Genomic DNA, 22,407 nt, shown 5'->3' with positions numbered 1-22,407 from the left:
ACTGTTGCGGACAGCAGCAGTGATATGAGATCGAAAAATCACTAAAAATAGTAGAAGTGGAATTAATAGCTAAAAAAATTACGTACTCGAATCTTGATGGGTCTATTTTCATATGGATGAAACGAAATGACCATATGAGCTGTATTTTAAGATATATTAAAGTTCTCGTTAAACAGGGCCAGAACGGTTTCTGGATCCCCTGTTCCGACTTTGGAAAAACATTGTAAATTAACCAGAGATAATTAGGAGTCATGCCATATATGTGTAGATTCCACTCTGAGTCTAGTTTCTATATAAATAAACGGCATCAGTATTGAAGCCCTGTACAGGGAGATATCCAATTCGTAACTCACAAATGTCAGTGTAGTCGATCCCTGCAACAGGGGAGACTTTAACTAATAAACTGTACTAATTGGCTTGACCAAAAATTCTAGAAAAAAATCTGTAGATGGAAATATGAGTCTAGTTTCAGGGAAAAATTACGAAACTGATTTTCGAGTTGTAAAACTCAAGTTATGATTTTTGAAGCGACTAGTACACAGATTGGCAGCTTGTCTGGGAAATTCTCAATAAGTGGTTTGAAGTCATTAACACCTCGTGTTCGACTCGTGACGGTCTCGGGTTCGGGTGTTACAATTTTATTGGTATCGAGCTATGGTTTAGTCGGTTCTAGGACTACCATAGCGCGTGTGAATCTAGCTATACATGCCAATGTGTTAGTGCTTAAAATGTGATGACTTGACGGTTGAAATTTTTGTTTTGATTAGCAAATGGAACCGGGGTAGAGAGACCCTTGGCGGATGACGTTGAAAGTGTAGCGGCTGCTCTGCGCAAGGGACACCGCTGTTGAGCCTCGGTCATCCGCGAATAATCAAGATGAAGGCGAAACAAGCCTTCTTCATCATGATGAACGAGTGGGTCGCGCAATATGCCCGAACCAATCCGGTTGTCCAACCATTCCCAAATATAAATAATCCACCCCAAGAGCCCGTAATGCCATCGATTCTTGATCCGTGAGGTGAGTAAACCACCTGTGGACTTGATTAGGAAGCGTGGGGCCGAGGAGTTTAAGGCCATAGTTCTTGATGATGCCGAAAGGGTGAGTTTCGCTTGATAACACAATTAAAGTGTTTGATGAATCATGCACACCGATGAATGTCTTAAGTGTGCTATATCCTTGTTGCAGACTCACCTACTATTGGTGGAGGACCTTAATTTCCATAGTCCCAAAGGAACAAGTTACTTGGGATTTCTTCCAAACGGAATTTGGAAGAAATACATTAGTCAACTGTTCATCGATCAAAAGCGTAAGGAATTCTTGAAGCTCAAGCAAGGTCGTATGATTCAGATCGAATCTGAACATGAGTTCGTAAGACTTAGTCGGTATACTCGGAGTGTGTGGCTGATGAGGTTGCTATGTGCAAAAGATTTGAAGAGGATTGAATGAAGAGTTAAAGCTCTTGGTGGGTATTTTGGAGATAAAAGAATTTGTAACACTAGTTGAACGAGCCTGCAAGGCGGAAGAGCTCGGAAGGGAGAAGAGGAAGGCTGAATTTGAAGCTAGAGATTATCGTAAAAGATCGACGGGCAAGGCTCCATTTTCGGCTGTAAAGAAGTTCAGAGAGGACACAAATAAGTCGAGGGCGACTGCGGGGATTTCCATTAGAGCACGACCATCGATGGACTCACGAGCTACCTCGGTAGCTAGTGTGGGCAATAATCGTCAAGAAAAGCCCGAATGCCCCCAATGTGGAAGACGACACATAGGTGAATGTTGGGGTAAGTCTATTAATAGGGCCTGTTATGGATGCGGTTCGAGGGACCACTTCATTAGAGATTGCACGGAGCTAGATGAGAAGAATAAGATGCAAGGTGCAAGATCTAGTGGGACGACGGCTAGAGGTAGACCCCCGAGGATTTCAGGAGGTAGGGGTGGTAATCAGAGAGGGGTCTCTGATACGGTTGTTAGATCCGAGACTCGTGCTCCTGCTAGAGCATATGCTATCCGCGCACGAGAGGAGGCATCCTCCCCTAACGTTATCACTGGTACTTTCACTCTCTTTGATACTAGTGTGATTGCATTGATTGACCCTGGCTCTACTCATTCATATGTATGTGAAACCTTAGCATCCAGTAAGACTCTACCTGTTGAGTCTACTGAGTTCGTAATTCGGGTGTCAAATCTCTTGGGTCGTTACGTACTGGTCGACAAAGTGTGTAAGAAATGCCCCCTAGTCATTTGAGGTTCCTGTTTTCCGGTGGACTTGATGCTTTTGCCGTTCGATGAATTTGATGTTATTCTTGGGTTGGATTGGTTGACCGTGCATGATGCGGTTGTGAATTGCAAAAGCAAGACTATTGATTTGAGATGCACAAATAACGAGATGATCCGAGTTGAGTCTACGGACTTGAAGGGGTTGCCAGCTGTAATATCATCAATGTTGGCCCAGAAATATGTAAGAAAAGGGTGCGAAGCATACCTTACGTATGTACTTGATGATAAGGAGTTAGAAATAAAACCCGAATCTGTGTCGGTGGTTTGTGAATACCCGGATGTTTTTCCCGAAGAATTACCGGGTTTGCCACCTGTTCGGAAGATAGAGTTTGGTATTGAGCTTGTACCTGGGACCACACTGATTTCGATAGCTCCGTATCGTATGGCACCAACGAAATTAAAGGAGTTGAAAGCTCAGTTGCAAGAGTTGGTGGATAGAGGTTTTGCTCGCCCCAGTTTTTCACCTTGGGGTGCACCAGTGTTGTTTGTGAAAAAGAAGGACGGAACCATGAGGTTGTGCATCGACTATCGTCAACTTAATAAAGTGACAATAAAGAACAAATATCCGTTACCACGTATCGATGATTTGTTCGATCAACTGAAGGGAGCCTCAGTGTTTTCAAAAATAGATTTGAGATCGAGGCTATTATCGGGCCATGAATCCGAGATTCGGATATACCCAAAACTGCCTTCAGAACGAGATATGGTCACTACGAATTCTTAGTGATGCCGTTTGGGCTCACTAATGCCCCTGCGGTATTTATGGATTTGATGAATCGGATCTTCAGATCATATTTGGATCGGTTCGTAGTGGTGTTCATTGACGACATCTTGGTCTATTCAAGAGATGAGACCGAACATGCGGAGCACCTGAGATTAGTGTTGCAAATTTTACGGGATAAGCAGTTATATGCTAAGTTCAGCAAGTGTGAGTTCTGGTTAAGAGAGGTTAGCTTCTTGGGTCATGTGGTATCTGCATCGGGTATTCGAGTCGACCCGAGTAAAATTTCAACTATACTTAACTGGAAGCCTCCGAGAAATATTACTGAGGTTCGGAGCTTTTTGGGACTTGCCGGTTACTACCGACGGTTTGTAAAAGGATTCTCGATGATAGCCACACCAATGACGAAACCGCTTGTAAAGATGTCAAGTTTGAATGGACGAAAAAGTGTCGAAAAGTTTCGACCAATTGAAAACTCATTTGTGGAAGCTCCGGTTCTAGTACTGACCCGAATCGGCAAGGAGTTTGTCATTTATAGTGACGCCTCCCTACTTGGGTTAGGTTGCGTATTGATGCAAGAAGGTCGAGTTGTGGCCTATGCGTCGAGACAATTAAAGCCATATGAGAAAAATTATCCGACCCATGACCTCGAATTGGCTGCCATCGTATTTGCCTTAAAGATATGGCGACATTACTTATTTGGTGAGAAGTGCCATGTGTATTCGGATCACAAAAGTCTCAAATATTTGATGACTCAAAGAGACTTAAATCTGCGACAAAGACGTTGGCTCGAGTTGTTAAAAGATTATGAGCTTGTCATTGATTATCACCCGGGAAAGGCTAATGTGGTTGCGGACGCCTTAAGCCGGAAATCACTGTTTACTTTACAAGCAATGAATGTACACTTGTCTATTCTACCCGACAATGTGTTAGTAGCTGAATTAAAGGCCAAACCATTATTGACTCATCAAATTCGTGAAGCTCAGAAAGTTGACAATGAATTGGTTGCAAACAGGCGAGTGTGTTCGAACAAGGAATCGGAGTTTCAAATTGATGATGACGATTGTTTGAGGTTCGAAATCGTTTGTGTGTTCCAAGAAATTCAAAACTCATTTCGATGATTACGAACGAAGCTCATTGTAGCCGAATGTCAATCCACCCGGGAGTACGAAGATGTACAACGATTTGAAACGTCGGTTTGGTGGCATGGTATGAAACGAGACATCTCCGACTTTGTTTGAGATGTTTAATATGTCAACAAGTGAAAGCGGAACATCAAGTGCCTTGAGGATTACTTCACCGATTACGATACCCGAGTGGAAATGGGATCGAGTCACAATGGACTTTGTGTCCGGACCGCCATTGTCGTGAGCAAGAAGGATGCGATTTGGGTTGTTGTTGATAGACCGACTAAGTCGGCTCACTTTATCCCCGTCGTGCACGGAATTTTCATTGGATAAACTAGCTGAATTGTATGTTTCTCAGTTGTGAGATTACACGGGTACCGATTTACGTGGTGTCGGATAGAGATCCGAGGTTCACCTCGCGATTTTGGAAGAGATTGCAAGAAGCTTTAGGTACCAAGTTGCATTTCAAAGACCGCCTTTCACCCCAAACCGATGGTCAATCCGGCGGATAATTCGAGATACTTGAGGATATGTTGAGATGTTGCATCCTCGAGTTCGGTGGTTCATGGAACAGATGCCTACCTTTGATTGAATTCGCACAACAATAGTTTTCAATCAAGTATTAAGATGGCGCTTACGAGGCCTTGTACGGGCGTAAATGCCGTACACCATTGTTTTGGACGGAGCTCGGTGAGAACAAAATTTTGGAGTGGATTTGATTAAAGATGCTGAACTGAAAGTAAAAATAATCCGTGAAAATCTGAAGATAGCCTCCGATCGTCAGAAGTCGTATGCGGATCTGAAACGAAAAGACATTGAGTATCAAGTGGGAGATAAAGTGTTTCTTAAAGTTTCGCCTTGGAAAAAGATACTCGATTTGGCCAGAAGGCAAATTGAGCCCAAGGTTCATCGGGCCATATGAGATATCCGAACGAGTCGGTCCAGTTGCGTATCGTTTGATTTTGCCCCCTGAACTTGAAAAGAGTCACGACGTCTTTCATGTTTCGATGCTTCGACGCTATAGGTCTGATCCGTCGCACGTAATTAGTCCATCAGAGGTTAAAATTCAAGCCGATATGAGTTATGAAGAAGAACCGATTCGTATCCTAGCTCGTGAAGTGAAGGAGTTGCGAAACAAAAGGGTTCCGTTAGTAAAAGTGTTATGGCTCAAACACGGGATGGAAGAAGATACTTGGGAACCCGAGAACTCTATAAAAGAGCGTTACCCAAACCTATTTACCGGTAAGATTTTCGGGGACGAAAATTTCTTAAGTGGGGGAGAGTTGTGACAGCCCAAAATTGACCCTAGTCGGAATATGGTTTCGGGACCACAAAACCGAGGCATAAAAATAATTTGATATTTATTTTGATGCCTATAATATGTGTTAACTCATGTGTGACATTTTGATGCTTTAATTTAGAGTTATAAATGTGAATTTCACTAGAAAGGACCTAGTAGAAAACTTTGAAAGTATGATGGGAAATGTATGATGACTAATTAAAGCATGCATACAAAACAATGGCCTTGCATGTCAAATACCCCTTTTACAAGTGATGGCCGGCCATGACAAGGAGTATGGGCTAAACATGTCATGAAACATGTTTTATTGGTGCATTAGGGGGAAACAATAAACAAATAAGCATGGGTAGTAAAGAAAGAAAAAAAAAAGTGTGAGTGAAACCCCCCATTGCCGTACATGGAAGAAAAGAAAAGAAAAAAATTTTGCTCATCCATTTCATTCTCTCTTGAACGAAAATACTAGAGGGAAGGAGGAATTTTGCTTCATGCTTGGGTTGGAAGAGGATTAGGAAGAGGTTTGGCTATATTTGCATCAAGATTAAGGTATGTTTGATGTTGTGCCATGAGATTCATGCATGTTTTTGGTTGCTAACTTGATGTTCTTATTAGCCCATGGTTCAAATCTTTGTTATATCATGGGGATGGTATTTGGCCAAGGTGGATTTTGAGTTAATGCCATTGCATGTTAAATATGAAGCTTGATGATGATACATGTGATGGTGGATTGAGGACTCTTAGATTTTCTTTGAGCATTTTTGAATGATATACTAAGTTCTTTGTGTAATCATGACCAAAATTATGGTGTTGTGATGTATTCGCCATGGTACATCCCCAAGTGTGATTTATACTCTTTGCATGGAGAGTAAGATTTGTGTTTCAAATCATGTTCATGTTTAGTTACAATCAACTTGAGATTCGGCTCTAGCATACATATATGTATATATGTTTGAGCATGATGTATTGGTATGACGTATATACTATCTTAAGGTATATACTTACTTATGATGATGTTTTGGTTATGAAGGAAATGATAGATGTGTATTGAGTTACAATATGGAAAGGTATTAGTTAGTAAAATGTATGCTGTTTTGTGTGGTAATAAGTGCATAAATGGCCTCAACATGGACATGCATATTCGCCACATAAAGGGAAATTGGTGTGCATGTATTCGGTTAGAGGCAACCATATTGAAGCCTTATCTTGGCTTAGATTGTTGACTAAATGGGTAATAAGTGAGGATGGTTGCGAATATACAAACATACATATGCATGTGTAATTGAATTATGAATGTTTAGCAAGATGGTTAAACTAGTTGATTTATTGATTAAGCTCAAGGAGTTAAAGAGGGAGAATCAAGCAAGGGAAAGACGAAGGTCATCGAGTAGCCGACGTGGAACTATTTTACCCAACACAAGGTAAGTCATTAAGCATATATTTGATATTGCTTAAATGATTGTAATATCTATGCAATTGTGTTTAATGAGATGAAATATATACAAATGTATGTGTATGAAAAGATGATAATGTTGAACGTAAAAGAGATAGCGAAATGTGTAGGAAGTTTGCTTCGGCACTAAATGTGCGAGAAATAGATGTGTACGGTGACAAGATTGGCACTAAGTGTGCGAGCTTGTAATGTATGGCACTAAGTGTGCGAGTTGGGACTATATGGCACTATGTGTGCGGGCTTGAATCACGTGGCACTAAGTGTGCGTGATTGAGTATTAAGCACTATGTGTGCGAACTCTACATATATCTCCGATTGAATATTTATATGGAGGTGTGACTCTATCGAGATGAGTATGGACAGCGGAAAGAGTAAGTACCTTGAGTTCATGGCTAATAGATGCTATGTTCATGCTCGGGGTGGAGTTGGTAAGATTTAAATCTATGTGATGATTTCAATTGCATGATTGTTGCGGAAATGAAATGATGTATGGAAATTGCTTCAAATATCCTATTGAATAGTATATGAAATGTAAATGTATGACTTGGTATGAGATTGATCCGAAGGATCTAAGGAACTATGGTACAGTTCGGTACGGCTAGAACACTTGGCCTTGTTTCATTATTTCATTTTATGATAATGTTATTAATGGATGGTTGTGGAATGCTTATGACTTACTGAGTTATAAACTCACTTGGTGTATTCTTGTCACCCATTTTAGGTTCCTTGGGCTCGTCTCCTTTTGGGTGTTCAGAATCACAACGAAGTCATCACACCGTGAGCAATTTTTGGTATTGTCTTCTTAGTCGACTTAGGAGAACATTTGGCATGTATGAGCTATTTTGTTTTGTTAAATTTTGGGTTGTAAACTTTAAGCCATGTGAAAATGGCCTATGTGGTCGTTTGAGTGGGATGCTAGAATCTATAGCCACGAGTCTTAGAAACCTTAATTTTGATAAGGTGGCCATAATTTGTGTCACTATGATGGATGAGTAGTAAGGCTAAGGAAGGATTCATGAAATTGGCATAGTCTACTGCAGTAACTGTTGCGGACAGCAGCAGTGATATGAGATTGAAAAATCACTAAAAATAGTAGAAGTGGAATTAATAGCTAAAAAAATTAGGTACTCGAAGCTTGATGGGTCTATTTTCATATGGATGAAACGAAACGACCATATGAGCTGTATTTTAAGATATATTAAAGTTCTCGTGAAACAGGGCCAGAACAGTTTCTGGATCCCCTGTTCCGAATTTGGAAAAACATTGTAAATTAACCAGAGATAATTAGGAGTCATGCCATATATGTGTAGATTCCACTCTGAGTCTAGTTTCTATAGAAATAAACGGCATCAGTATTGAAGCCCTGTACATGGAGATATCCAATTAGTAACGCACAAAGGTCAGTGTAGTCGATCCCTGCAACAGGGGAGACTTTAACTAATAAACTGTACTAATTGGCTTGATCAAAAATTCTAGAAAAAAATCTGTAGATGGACATATGAGTCTAGTTTCAGGAAAAAATTACGAAACTGATTTTCGAGTTGTAAAACTCAAGTTATGATTTTTGAAGCGACTAGTACACAGATTGGCAGCTTGTCTGGGAAATTCTCAATAAGTGGTTTGAAGTCTGTTAACACCTCGTGTTCGACTCCGGCGACGGTCTCGGGTTTGGGGTGTTACAATCAACACTTTGTTAAAAGGGTTTTTGATGATTGCTACACTGATGACCAGACTGCTACAGAAAAATGCAAAGTTTGAATGGTCCGAGAAATGTGAACAAAGTTTCGATAAATTGAAAGCATTGTTAACTGAGGTACCAATATTGGTTCAACCTGAGTCGGGTAAAGAGTGTGTGATTTATAGCGACACGTTATTGAACGGTTTGGGTTGTGTGTTGATGCAAGAGGAAAAAGTGATAGCTTATGCTTCCAGACAGTTGAAGTCGCATGAAAAGAATTATCCAAGGCATGATTTAGAATTGGCTGCTATTATTTTTGCATTGAAAATTTGGAGACATCATTTGTACGGTGAAACAAGCCACATCTTTACCGATCACAAGAGTTTGAAATACCTAATGACTCAGAAATATTTGAATTTGTGGCAACGAAGATGGCTAGAGTTGTTGAAATATTACGAACTAGTGATTGATTATCATCTAGGGAAAACGAACGTAGTCACGGATGCTTTGAGCAGAAAATCGTTGTTTGCCTTGAGAGCAATGAATGCACAGTTGAAATTATCTAATGATGGTTCGATTTTAGATGAGTTAAGGGCTAAACCAGTATTTCTTCAACAAATTTGTGAAGCTCAAAAATGTGATACTGAGTTACAAGCTAAAAGAGTGCAATGCGAGTCGAATAGTAATTCAGAGTACCAAATCGGATCCGATGAATGTTTGGTGTTCTGAGATAGAATTTGTGTACCGAAAAATCCAGAGTTAATTCAGAAAGTTTTGCACGAGGCACATAGTAGTAGTTTATCTCAGTACAGGAAAATAGACTTTTAGCGGCGCTTTCTAAAATGCCGCAAAAAACGCCGCTATAGGTAACGCCACAAAAATTTGTGGCGTTTATTGAAAAAAAATGCCGCTAAAGGTCAAGGCTTTTAGCGGCATTTGTGGGAAAAGCGCCGCTAAAGGTCAAGGCTTTTAGCGGCGCTTTTTCTACAAACACCGCTAATTTTGGCAAATTTGTAATATTTTTTTTCGCCAATATCCAACCCTTCCTGTATTAAAATCCAACCAAATACAACAAATATAATATAAAATGCAGCCAAAAATAGCAAATTTAACATAAAAAATACAACCAAAAACATTAATTCTAAATGATACTTCAAATTTAACTAAAGATATATGATATAATTAATAAATAAAGTATAATTTAAAATATTTTTACAATAATGTTAAACGTGACAAAACTTAAAAACATTCTTACAATAAGAAAACTAATGTCTAAGACGGCGGCTTTTGCGATTCTTTGAAACATATGCATCATCTGCTGAAGTTGTAGCTGGAGGTCATCGTACTTTTTGCTCTGTTCTGCTACCATCGCTTGTGCCTCGCCTCTCTCGCCGCATCATTGCCTCCCTCTCTCTGCCTCCGCCTAAGTTGTTGCTGGAGTTCTTCATATTTTGTTGAACCTCGAAATTTGCTCAACCGCGTTCGCTTGCATCCGAGCTATCTGGTCTCTTAACCTCTCGAACTTCACTTGAGCTTGACTTCCGAAGGCATGTATTGTCGAAGCCGGATCCAAAATATTGGGTCGGGTAACACCGATCCTTGAAATCGAACCCGACTGCATCTTTCAGACCCAAAACTTCAGTGATAATTCTGTTATCAATGTTCTTAAGATTAATGAACTATTACTCAAGCAATCGCTTCATATTCCGCCTTCTTCTCCTTTAGTTTCTCCTAAAAAATCAATTAAAGAGTTAGAAACGAAATATATAATAAAAAGAAATTGAACATAACTTAACATTATTTAAAACTACTAATGATGAATTGAATTAAACAATTATAATTAAAGATTATAAATATTTAGAATAAATCAAATATTATTAAGTGAATATACCATAATTTCTCCAGCTTCGAATGTCAGAGGAGATCCATCTTTCTTCCTATGCGTAATCTCAACAAGCTGAAGGCGTCCAACTTTTTTTCCGGATTTGACTTCCTACAATATAGTAGTAAGAATATTATTTAATAATAAAAAGTTATTACTATTTGAAAGAATTAATAAATTCATAATACCTCGGCCTCAGCTACAGAAGCAAAACTTTTCGACCTTGCCGTGTGCGTGAATTTTTGTTTTTGCCTGCTGCTTGTTCCAACTCGCTCACGGTCCTACATAATAAAATTATTATTACGTATATAGTAAACACTATATATAAGAGTTTGGAAATACGCAATACCTCTCCTTTCTTTGAATTCCAAAATCTAACCGCATCTTTCCATTGATACCTCAAAGATTCTGGCGTAACATTTCTCTTTTTCCTCGAGGCTTATGTCTTTCTTAAAATATTGTTTCTTTAAAGTGCTTTTATTGTCTCTCCATCTTTTACCTAATGCCTTCTTGATATCATCATCGGAGACTTCTAAAGCAAATCTCTCCTAAAAAAACATAAGTTTAGAATGTAAATATAAATGAAACTTAACCCAAAGTATTATAAATTGCATTCATATTTTGTTACCTTAATATTAGCGAGAGCCTGGTTTTTGTTGCTATCAGGCATGTGATGCCATGATTCGTAGTTGATGGGCAACATATTTGTATTTCGTGCTAAAATGCCCAAATAGCCTGCTAAAAGTCGAGCTTCAGATCCAACAGGCTGACCATAAGTATTTCTACTTACTTTAACACGCTCGACTGGATCTAAGTCGTATAAATCTCTAAGTAGCGTACGTCCTCGAACTCTGTGTGTCCCACCACTTTCAGCTGAAAAATGATATACTATTATTATATTAAAATTGACAAATAATTCAATAATAAAAGTCAACACATGTAAAATGAACATAACATTACTTTGAAATTCTTCAGACTCATCAAGTGTCTCCGGCACATCCGAAAATCCAACAACTGTCTGCTGTTCACTATTTCTTTCTTCCGAATTTGGAGTATTTTGGACAATACTTAAATCTCGTACTCTTCTTCTACGCATTTTTCCTGCAATACACATAAAATAATTAAAGTTTTAGTAACAAATTACAACAATAGTAGTACATATAAAATAGTTAAATTATATAACATGACAAAGATTAAAATTATAATGTTACATATAATTAAAAAATTGTAAAATCTTACTACATCATTATTCATAAATATCTTCATCCACATCATGTCAAACCCATTGATGTTGTGTATTAGTACTAGGGATATTTTCATCTAAGTTTTGTTCTGGAAAAGGTAATGTTTCTGATCTTTCGACGATGTCATCTCTACTTCCATTACCCATTTCAAACAAGTCTCTAGGGGTGTTCCGGAGTACAACATACCAACCCTCATCAGTTGGATCTTTCGAATAAAAAACTTGTTTCACTTGAGAAGAAAATACACATGGCTCGTCCATCAATTGTTGTCCAGTGTGAATCAAGCGAGAGAAATTCAACATTGTAAAACCAAATTGATCTTCTTTAATTCCTCGAGCAGTATTAACATCAGCCCAATCACACCGAAATAAGACAACTTTCCATCTGCCATAGTAATCCAACTCAATAATGTCGGTAAGAAGTCCGTAATACTCCACATTACCCTCAACCGGATTACTGTCCCTAGCACTAGCATAACTTGTAATTGAAGAATTAACAACAACTCCACAATTTTGAGTTCTCCTCATTCTCTCACGATACTTTGTATGAAATCTGTATCCAATGATGAGGAAGGCACTATATCTTTTTATTATTCTGTTCGAACCTTGGGAAAGCCATTTAACTTCGTCATTGACGTCCTTTCCACTCCAAACCTATTGAATCGAAAGTAAATTGAATAATTAACTAAATTTTGGGATTATATGTAACTTATTAACTTTAGTTACATACCGTTTGACTTAACCATTCATGAAAAGATTCTGTGAATAACTTATTAATCTCTCGATGTTGCAATCTTCGAGAGCGTGCACGAGATCTCAAAATTTGTTTGTACTCACTATGTTAAAAACAAGTGTAATTGGTTAGAAGATAAACAAATCAAAACAACAAATATGTGAGGAAATTTTAGAACTTACTTGCGTAACGGTTCAACTAAATCGTGGTGAAAAAGTACATATCGATGTGCTTGTATCCACGATATATCATCTAATTCTGCAATTTCAACTTTGCCGATTGGTTCTCCATAACTTTGGAATAAATAAGTTTCGGCCAAGTTATGATCATTGAGCCCAGCATTTTTATTTGGTCTATTCAATCGTGTTTCAACATCTTCTAAATATCTAGAACAGAATGTCATGCACTCCTCTTCCAAGTAGCCTTCAGCAATTGATCCTTCTGGATAACACTTATTGCGACAATAAGATTTCAATTTGCTTAGGAACCTAAACACGATATACAATATTTATCAAAAGTTGTAACTAAATGTATAGACGTGAAAAAATAAATACTTGACAAATAAATTAGCACCTTTCTATTGGATACATCCATCGATAAAAAATCGGTCCACCAAGTATTGCTTTATTGAGGGAGATGGATTACCAAGTGCACCATAATAATGAAGAAGGAATGTGGAAAGATCTTCTCCAAATTGCATAAAGTCAAAGCAGCTTGATCCTGTACTTTCTTACGTTCTTCAACATCCAAAAATTTGCCACAAATAGCTTTCATTATATTGGATAGTTCAATTATACAGGACGTCACATTTTTTGACATGCAGCACCGTAAAGCAACTGGGAGTAAATCTTGCATCAAGATGTGGTAATCATGTGATTTTAATGAATATAATCTTCGATCTTTAAGACTCACACATCGAGATATATTTGACGCATACGCATCTGAGACCTTTATATCCTTCAATACCATACAAAACACCTCTTTCTCTTCCTTTGACATTGAAAAAATAGAAGGTGGCAACCGATATTTCCCATTCGGAAGTACTTGAGGATGAAGATTACGCCGAATTCTCATGTCAACTAAATCAAGTCGACTCTGAAGATTGTCTTTTGATTTTCCATCGACATTCAAAATTGTCCCAATTATGTTCTCGCAGACATTCTTCTCAATATGCATGACATCAAGATTGTGGCGTAAAATATTATGCTCCCAATAAGGCAACTCAAAAAAAATACTTCTTTTTTTCCACAAGTCTGCCTCATTAGGATCATCCTCTTCGTTAGATTCATCATCGGATTCATCCCTCGATATTCTCTTTGATTTCATGTTAGGTGGTTGATTCATCTTCCCATAACTAAAGTTGATATCTTTTAACATAAACAAGATTTCAGATCCAACGATTCTCACGAGGAGCTCCTCTGTACTCTTCAAGATGGTCAAATAGAGTCCTCTGAAATCTAAATTTATGATTTCCATCTAACCACCGACGATGGCCCATGTAAGAGAACTTCTTCCCATTGTACAACCACTTCGAACAAGTTTGCGCAGCACAACAAGGACAAGCATAACGTCCTTTAGTACTCCAACCTGATAAATTAGCATAAGCCGGGAAATCATTAATTGTCCATAATAAAGCTGCACGTAAATAAAAGTTCTCTTTTCTTAATACATCATATGTCTCAACACCCGACCATAATTGTTTTAACTCTTCAATAAGTGGCTGCAAATAGATGCCAATATCATTTCCGGGACCTTTCTCTCCAGGAATAATCATTGATAAAATAAACGAAGATTGCTTCATGCAAATCCATGGAGGCAAATTGTAAGGAACAAGCACCACAGGCCAAATTGTAAGGATCCTGGATTTAGCTTCGGTAATTCATCCCACCTAATAATAACTCTTAAAATACTAATAATTCATTTGAAACTCAAATTTCAAAACTAAAGAAATATAACCACTCTTAGAAGCCAAGGTACTTTTACTAGCCTTTTACAAAATACTAAAACACCACCCACCCTTTTACTAGCCTTTTACAAAATACTCAATCACAAATTCCACCCATTGAAGTGTGGTAATTTTGCAAAGGTACACTCAATCACAATATGCCAATAACTTCTCATCAACATTTATACATTGTAGATTGAATAAATTTAGGATTGGCATAGCAATGTCACTAGGATGGTATCCACAATCCTGAATACAAGGTCGGTATAAAGAAAGGAAGCTTAGTGGAATAATTAGCACATGCAGATGAAAACACAACATTTAAGTTGTTGAATAAATGTTGTATAATAGAATCAACTAACCTCTTTATAAAAATCAAATAAGCTAAACTAGCTCAGTTGAATGCCTTCATTAATTTTCTTGAAATGAACACTACCTCACCAGTTTAGCTTTCTTCACCTGCAAAGATAATATTGATTGCTATTATCATCTTGTTCCTCAGGACAATCACATATTATTGAACTAAACAGCCATCAAATTGGTCCAGGTTTAAATGTTTTCACAGCTGTGGTTTGAGTGTTAGCCTGTGTGGTCTTCAACGAAGCAACGGCTATAAAAGCACTCTCATGTATTTAACGATGTCTAACAAAGGGTACTCTGCAGATCCAATCAAAACTTTATTAATGCAAAATGAGGAAGAAAGATAAGACAGGAATCATGAAAAATGATGGAAATAAGTTGAGTTTTGCATGCTTATATCATATGGTTTAAATATAATTTCAAGCTCATATTGAAGTATACCAAATTCATCACATTTGCGAAGCTTCAAAAACTGACAAATTCTTGAAACAAGAATCTGCCATCCAATATGAGAATTTTGCACCACTGCAATTCTTAATGATGAGTTGCTCAAACTTTTTAGTTATTTATTTGTTATTTTATTATTTGATATGCTAGGATTTGGATCAACTTTAAGCGGTTTAACTAACACCTTTAGTGAAAGGCAAAATTAAAAAAAAATGTTTAAAAAATGGGACGCAACTTAGTCGATTAAACTTGTTGGTCACAAAAAAAAATTTATATTATAATTATACTAAAATCTCCTACCATTTAAAGCTTTGAATATAACTCAAAGGTTGGTTGTCTTGCTATGGAACCCATGGTTATCTAATTAGGTTGCAAACTTAGCATAAGGTTTGCTTGATTATCAGCATCAGTACATACCTTAATTTGATAATTTGATGCCAAACTGCTAGAAAAGAGGCACTCCAATGAGTTTTATATGCCTGCACTTGAATCACCTACAACACCAAGGAAACAGATGCAAAAGCCATTAGTGATCCTATCTATAATTACAGTAGTAACTAAAGAATATCAAGGCAATAAAAGATTTAAATCTACAACGTATAAAGACATCAATTGCTAAGGCCTTGACATATTGAAATGGTATAAAAGAACCTCAAAGGAGTATACAACGTATGGTGCAACTATTAAAAATATAAATATATATTAAACAAAATGACTTAATTGAAAAAATTATGATCATAGTTTTATTAACCATAAAATTTAGGAAAGCATGGTAAAAAAATATTCTTTAATGTTTATGTAAATTTTTGGAAACACTAAAATCTAAATAGTATTAAATGCTTGTTTGTAATAATAACATGTATAAGTTACAAAATAAATTTATATTAAATTATGAAAATTATGAAAGTTGGTTTATGTTAAAGTTACCCTTAAAGGAATGTTAGGACATTTAAATACAAATCGGACCTAATCTACAACATTATAAATTTAACCACTGAAACTTTGGATTATGAAATTAGTTACATCTTGCATCTAGTATTTTCATGAATTCAAGAAGAAGATTATTCCATCTTTTCCGGTATTGAACCGAATCGACTCGCCAACACCGTGTTGGTTATAGTATGAAGAAACTGAATCCTCAAGTACGCCCTGCTCGATGCCGACATTGACGATGGTTCACTCCTTACTCGTACTCTATTCTTTATTGTAAGCATTTTTGGCATTAGTGGCATGAAATGTTTGTTCAGTTGTTTCACCGAGTAAACAACTTTGCATTGTCATGCATGTTAATTGATTCAGGTTATGGTGAGCAAGAAAAACCAAAAATTGAAAACGACTCGAACCGATATGAAATACAAGTTTAAGAATCGCAATTATTCAAAACCAAATAGTGTTCTATTTTTTACTTATATATAATTAATTTTAAATTTTATGATATGAAAACGAATATTTTATATTTAAAATGGTGAAAATATTTTAAAATTCTTGACAAATTATTTTGTCAAATTCTTGACAAATTCTTGACAAATATACAAGTTGGTTTATGTTGTCGAAAAGCTTATTTGGCTTGAAAAGCAAGTTTGAAATGCAATGCTAAACAAAGATTTAATATTATTTCGGTTTTTCTATCTCTAGCAACCAATCTAGACTGGCCTCTTCGTTTGTTGCTGGGGATTATACTAAAGAAATCAACTACCTAACAGAAGTAATTGCTAAGGAGTTTGAGATCAAAGACCTAGGATCATTAAAGTATTTCCAAGGTATGAAGGTTGCGCATTTAGAGGGATTTGATTATTATAATTAAGGAGGAAACAGTGGCAAACTTGTTTTCATTTTTCTCCCTTAAATTCTAGCAGTTTCATGTTTATGGAAAAAGAAAAATTACAGAGTTTTTCTCTTTGAAATTCTTCATCTCTCAATTCTATTTCATCTTTGCAATTCTACAGAAAGAAGCTTATAATAGAACTTCAAATTTGAAATGAAAAAAGACAGACAACTCACCTCTAAACCTTTACAGATCAGTATATTTTCAGGATGGGGATCTGCATCGAAGAAATCGGTCTTTAGTATATCAAGCAAAATGGGTGTAAACATACAGAGCACATTAAATAAAGCATACATTGTTTAACATCAAGATCGATTGAAAATGCAAAGAAAGACAACAAAGAAGCCGAAAGAAGAAAAATTAAGGCATACCCAGATCTTCCTTTCAGCAAAGATTTCTGGGTGTTTTTTTTCTTCCTCAGATCTAAACCTTTGATACTTGCAGAGAGCAATTTTGTGAGAGTGAGAGAAGCTTAGAATTAGATACAGAGGGGAGGAGTGGGAAATGCAGAGTGTGGGAAATTTAGGGTTTAGGGGCAATTTCGATTTAGGGGAGAAGGAAATTTTGATTTAGGGAAATTTAGGGGTTTCGGGTATGAAAAGGATGAAAAGGATGAAACAAAAACGGCACCGTTTTGCTAAAGATAATCACTTCACTAAATCACACTTGGAACGACGTCGTTTCAATTAAACATTTAGTGGCGTTTTACAAAAGCGTCGCTAATTCACAGTTTTTGCGGCGTTTTTTACGAAAGCGCCACTAATTCTCTATTTTTAATGGCGTTTTTGTAAAAACGCCGCTAATGACTTTGTACACAAATCATAAAACGACTTCGTTTTGCCTGATTTGAAATTTTTTTGCGGCGTTTTTTACAAAAACGCCACTAATGCATTTAAATTTTAATAGTTTAATTATTTCTTAAATTCCTTTTAAACTAATTTTGTTTACTTTCAAACAATATATCTAATTTGAAAAAAATTAAATTATATTGAATAATTATTATTTAAATATTTAATATTTAAATTTTAGGTAAATAGTTTCTAATAATTATTTAAAACATGAAATGAATTCAAATAAAAATATATATATATATATATATATATATATATATTCAAAACCATTTATGATAAAATGAACTTGACAACCTTGAGAAAAATGAAAATATTTAAAACATTGGGTTTTTATTAAGAATATTTTTAACTAGGTGTGACCAATACTTATAAAATTACATTTCATAAAATAAAATTTTAAAAAATTCTTTTAAGAGATCATTATTATCTGCATCTTAAAATTAAAGTAAGACGAGTTTAATTTCGAGAGTCCATTACATGCAAAGAAAGTTATAGCATCTTGTAATACTCGGAAATTGATACATTATTAAACACATATTATTTTTAGATTTTGAAATTATAAATTCAATTTCAATATTTAATCATGAGGCTATAAATTTTAAAGTGCTCACGAATTTTATAATTAGAATTTAATTTAAAAAATAAAATACTAATTTTATTTTATTTTATTTTAAAATTGATTCAAGTTTAAGAATTTCATGTTAACATTTCGTACTCAATAATTTTATGAACCACCTCATCAAATTTCATATAATACTAAATCCATGCGTAATTATTTGGGAATATAAACATATACATCGTAAATACATGTATAAACATGAGATCAAGTATTTAATTAAACCACACTACGAGCACTCCAAAACCTAGATTCAACCAGAACATCATTGAATCAATTAACCCTTAAACGCTAACACTAACCCTTATAACCTTAAACATTAAGACCCTAAACCCTAAATACTTTAAAACAGTACCAAACCCTAAACAACAAACTAATTTAAAACACTATACCCCAAATCCAAGATAACAAACCCGGCCCATACCATTAACTTAATATATATACTATACCATTGAACCAGCCTAAACCATAAACTTAAAATATATTCTACCATTGAACCCTAAACCATAGGCTTTAAACCTTAAATATTAAACCCTAAATCTAAAAATAAATTTAATCAATATTAAGTACTGCTTCCACAATTTATTATAAATATAAGCTTTTACACTAATATCTATATATATACACATCAACATCCATATGATTTTTTTTGGGGGGGTTTAGGATTTTGGAGTTTATGGTTTAGTGTTTATGGTTTATGTTTTAAAATTTAGGGTTTAGGGTTTAATGTTTAAGATTTAAGGGTTTACAGAAAGCCATACAACGTCGATTTTAACATCTTGGTAACTTAAATAAAAATTTGTAAATAGTTTAGTTATCAATTTGTAACTTTTCATAATTAAGTAACAAAAATGAAACTTTCTCATAGCTAAGTGATGAATAGTGTAGTTTATATTTTTGTATAAAGTTAGCTTTAAATACGAAATAATTAAATCGAATTCAAAATAAAAATAAGAAAATAATATGAAAATTAAATCAGATCAAATCAAAACGAGTGTCGGTTACCCTACTAAAAAATGCCTGCTAAACTTTTTGCGGCGTTTGGACCAAAAACGCCGCTATTAATCAGTTTTTAGTGGCGTTTTGGATAAAAACGCCACAATTGATCAGTTTTTTGTGGCGTTTTTATCCAAAACGCCACAATTAATAAGTTTTTAGTGGCATTTTGGATAAAAATGCCACAATTGATCAGTTTTTAGTGGCGTTTGGGATTAAAACGCCGCTATTGATCAGCTTTTAGTGGCGTTTGGTGAAAACCACCGCTATTGACCAGTTTTTAGTGGCGTTTGGGATTAAAACGCCGCTATTGATCAGCTTTTAGTGGCGTTTGGTGAAAAACACCGCTATTGACCAGTTTTTAGTGCCGTTTTGGCCAAAAACGCCGCTATTGACCAGTTTTTAGTGGCGTTTTGGCCAAAAACGCCGTTATTGACCAGTTTTTAGTGGTATTTTGGCCAAAAACGCTGCTATAGTTTAGTTTTTAGTGGCATTTCGGACAAACGCCGCTAATGTTTGTTATTTGCGGCGTTTTTTGTTAAAATGCCACTAAAAGCGCCGCTAAAAGTCTATTTTTCTGTAGTGTCTATTCACCTAGGGAGTACCAAAATGTACAATGATTTAAAGAAGTCGTATTGGTGGTCGGGTATGAAACGAGATATTTTTGAGTTTGTATCGAATTGTTTGATTTGTCAGCAAGTGAAAGCCTAACATCAAGTGCCTTTGGGCTTCGGGTTTGCTTCAGCATGTGATGAAACCAGAGTGGAAATGGGATAGAGTGACTATGGATTTCACATCAGGATTACCCCTGTCTCCGAAGAAGAAAGATGCAATTTAGGTTTTCGTTGATCGACTGACGAAATCTATACATTTCATTCCAATACATACTGACTATTCGCTTGAACGATTAGCTGAGTTGTATATTACTGAGATTGTTAGATTGCACGAGGTACTAGTTTCGATTATTTTGGATATGGATCTGAGGTTTACATCGTGATTTTTGAAGAAATTGCAAGAAGCTTTGGGTACAAAGTTGAATTTTAGTACAGCTTTTCATTCGCAAACTGATGGTTAATCTGAGAGAGTAATTCAGGTTTTCGAAGATATGCTCCGATATTGTGTTTTAGAATTCGAAGGCAACTGGGAGAAATATTTTCTGCTGGTTGAATTTGCATATAATAACAGTTTTCAATTGAGCATAAAGATGACACTGTATGAAGCTTTGTATGGTCGCAAATACCGAACTCCATTGTACTGGACTGAACTTAATGAGAAACAGAATCATGGGGTTCATTTGGTTAGAAAAACCAAATAAAAAGTGAAAGTAATTCGCGACTATTTGAAAACAGCTTCAGATCATTAGAAATCGTATGCAGATTTGAAATGAAAAGACATTGAATTTCAAATCGGTGAAAAAGTGTTTTTGAAAGTATTTTCGTGGAAGAAATACTTTGTTTCGGTCGCAAAGGCAAATTAAGTCCGTGATTCATCGGGCCGTATGAGATTATTGAATGAATAGGGCCAATGGCATATCGGTTAACATTACCGATTGAGCTAGAGAAAATCGATAATGTGTATCATGTATCAATGTTGCACCGATATAGATCTGATCTGTCACATGCGATTGCTCCATCAGAGATTGAAATTCAACTTGATATGACGTACAATAAAGAACTGATCAGAATTCTAGCATGAGAGGTTAAATAGTTGAGAAATAAAAGCATAGCTCTCGTAAAAGTACTTTCGCAATGACACGGAGTTGAAGAGGCTACGTGGGAGCCTGTAGAAGCTAGAGAAAATAGTACCCTAACCTGTTAGCTGGTAAGATTTTCGGGGATGAAAATCCCTAAGGGGGGAGAGTTGTAACAGCCCATTTTTGGTCAAATCAAAACAGTGGTTTCAAAACCATAAATCTGAGGTCAAAAAATTATTTTAATACTATTTTAAGTGTTTACAGCATGATAGCATGTATGTGTGAAAGTTTTGTGAAATAATTTTATCGTTTGAATGCTTAATTCGGTAAAAAGGACTAAATCACGTAAAGCATAAAACTTGAATTCTAATAGATAAAGATGCCAAATAGCTATGTAATATTAAAGTAGAGGTCTTTATGTTGTAATTAGATCATTGTTATATTGGGTGGACAACTATGGACATAAAATGGATGATATTAAATGGTTTTATTAAAGGTTAATTCTGTAATTTGCTTATTAACCATAAAATAAATAAAGCAAAACCAAATTAATTGTTTGTACCATCTTCTCCACTGATTTTTGGAAGGGAAGAAACACCATTTTTAGGGCTATCATTCAGCTAGGCCATTTTTGCTCATTTAGGTATGATTTTTGTCCCGTTTTTAATGATTTCTATGTTGTTATGATCGTTGTATCTAGTACTAGCTAGCCCAATGACTATTTTGCAAAAATGTTAAAGATTTTTGAATGATGCCATTGATGAATATGTATGAGTTTCAAAATCACAAATATTTACATGAAAAATTCATCCGAATAGGATAAAATCACGGGCAAAAGAGACTTCGGCTTTTCACTAAATGGGTAAAAGAACAAGAGTAGAACATGGAGAAAATAAACTTAAATATAATAAACATATATTATCCAAACCCCGAAAATGAAGTCCTAATTTTCATAGAGTTCTTTAAAAAAGGGTACAAAATTCTCTCCATAATTACCATGAAAACTCTTACCAAAACTCATTTGTGATTACATCTTATCGCCCTCAAGAAAAACTCTTATTGATTAGTGTTTTTTTATCAAGGTTGCAAAAGCCCTTTAAATATGCTCTATACTAAGTGCTAAAACAACTAAAATAACCCTGAAGTAATCAAAGTCCAACTAGAAGAAGAAGTCTTACTTGGAGTCCAAAATGCAACTACATTAGGTGAGATATCACCGTGACCACATTACTATTTAGCTTTTGTTTGACTAGCCAACAGGCTTTTCT

This window comes from Gossypium arboreum, chromosome 1 (genome assembly GCF_025698485.1).
Source record: "Gossypium arboreum isolate Shixiya-1 chromosome 1, ASM2569848v2, whole genome shotgun sequence".
Lineage (NCBI taxonomy): Eukaryota > Viridiplantae > Streptophyta > Magnoliopsida > Malvales > Malvaceae > Gossypium > Gossypium arboreum.
This window is presented reverse-complemented; position numbering follows the sequence as displayed.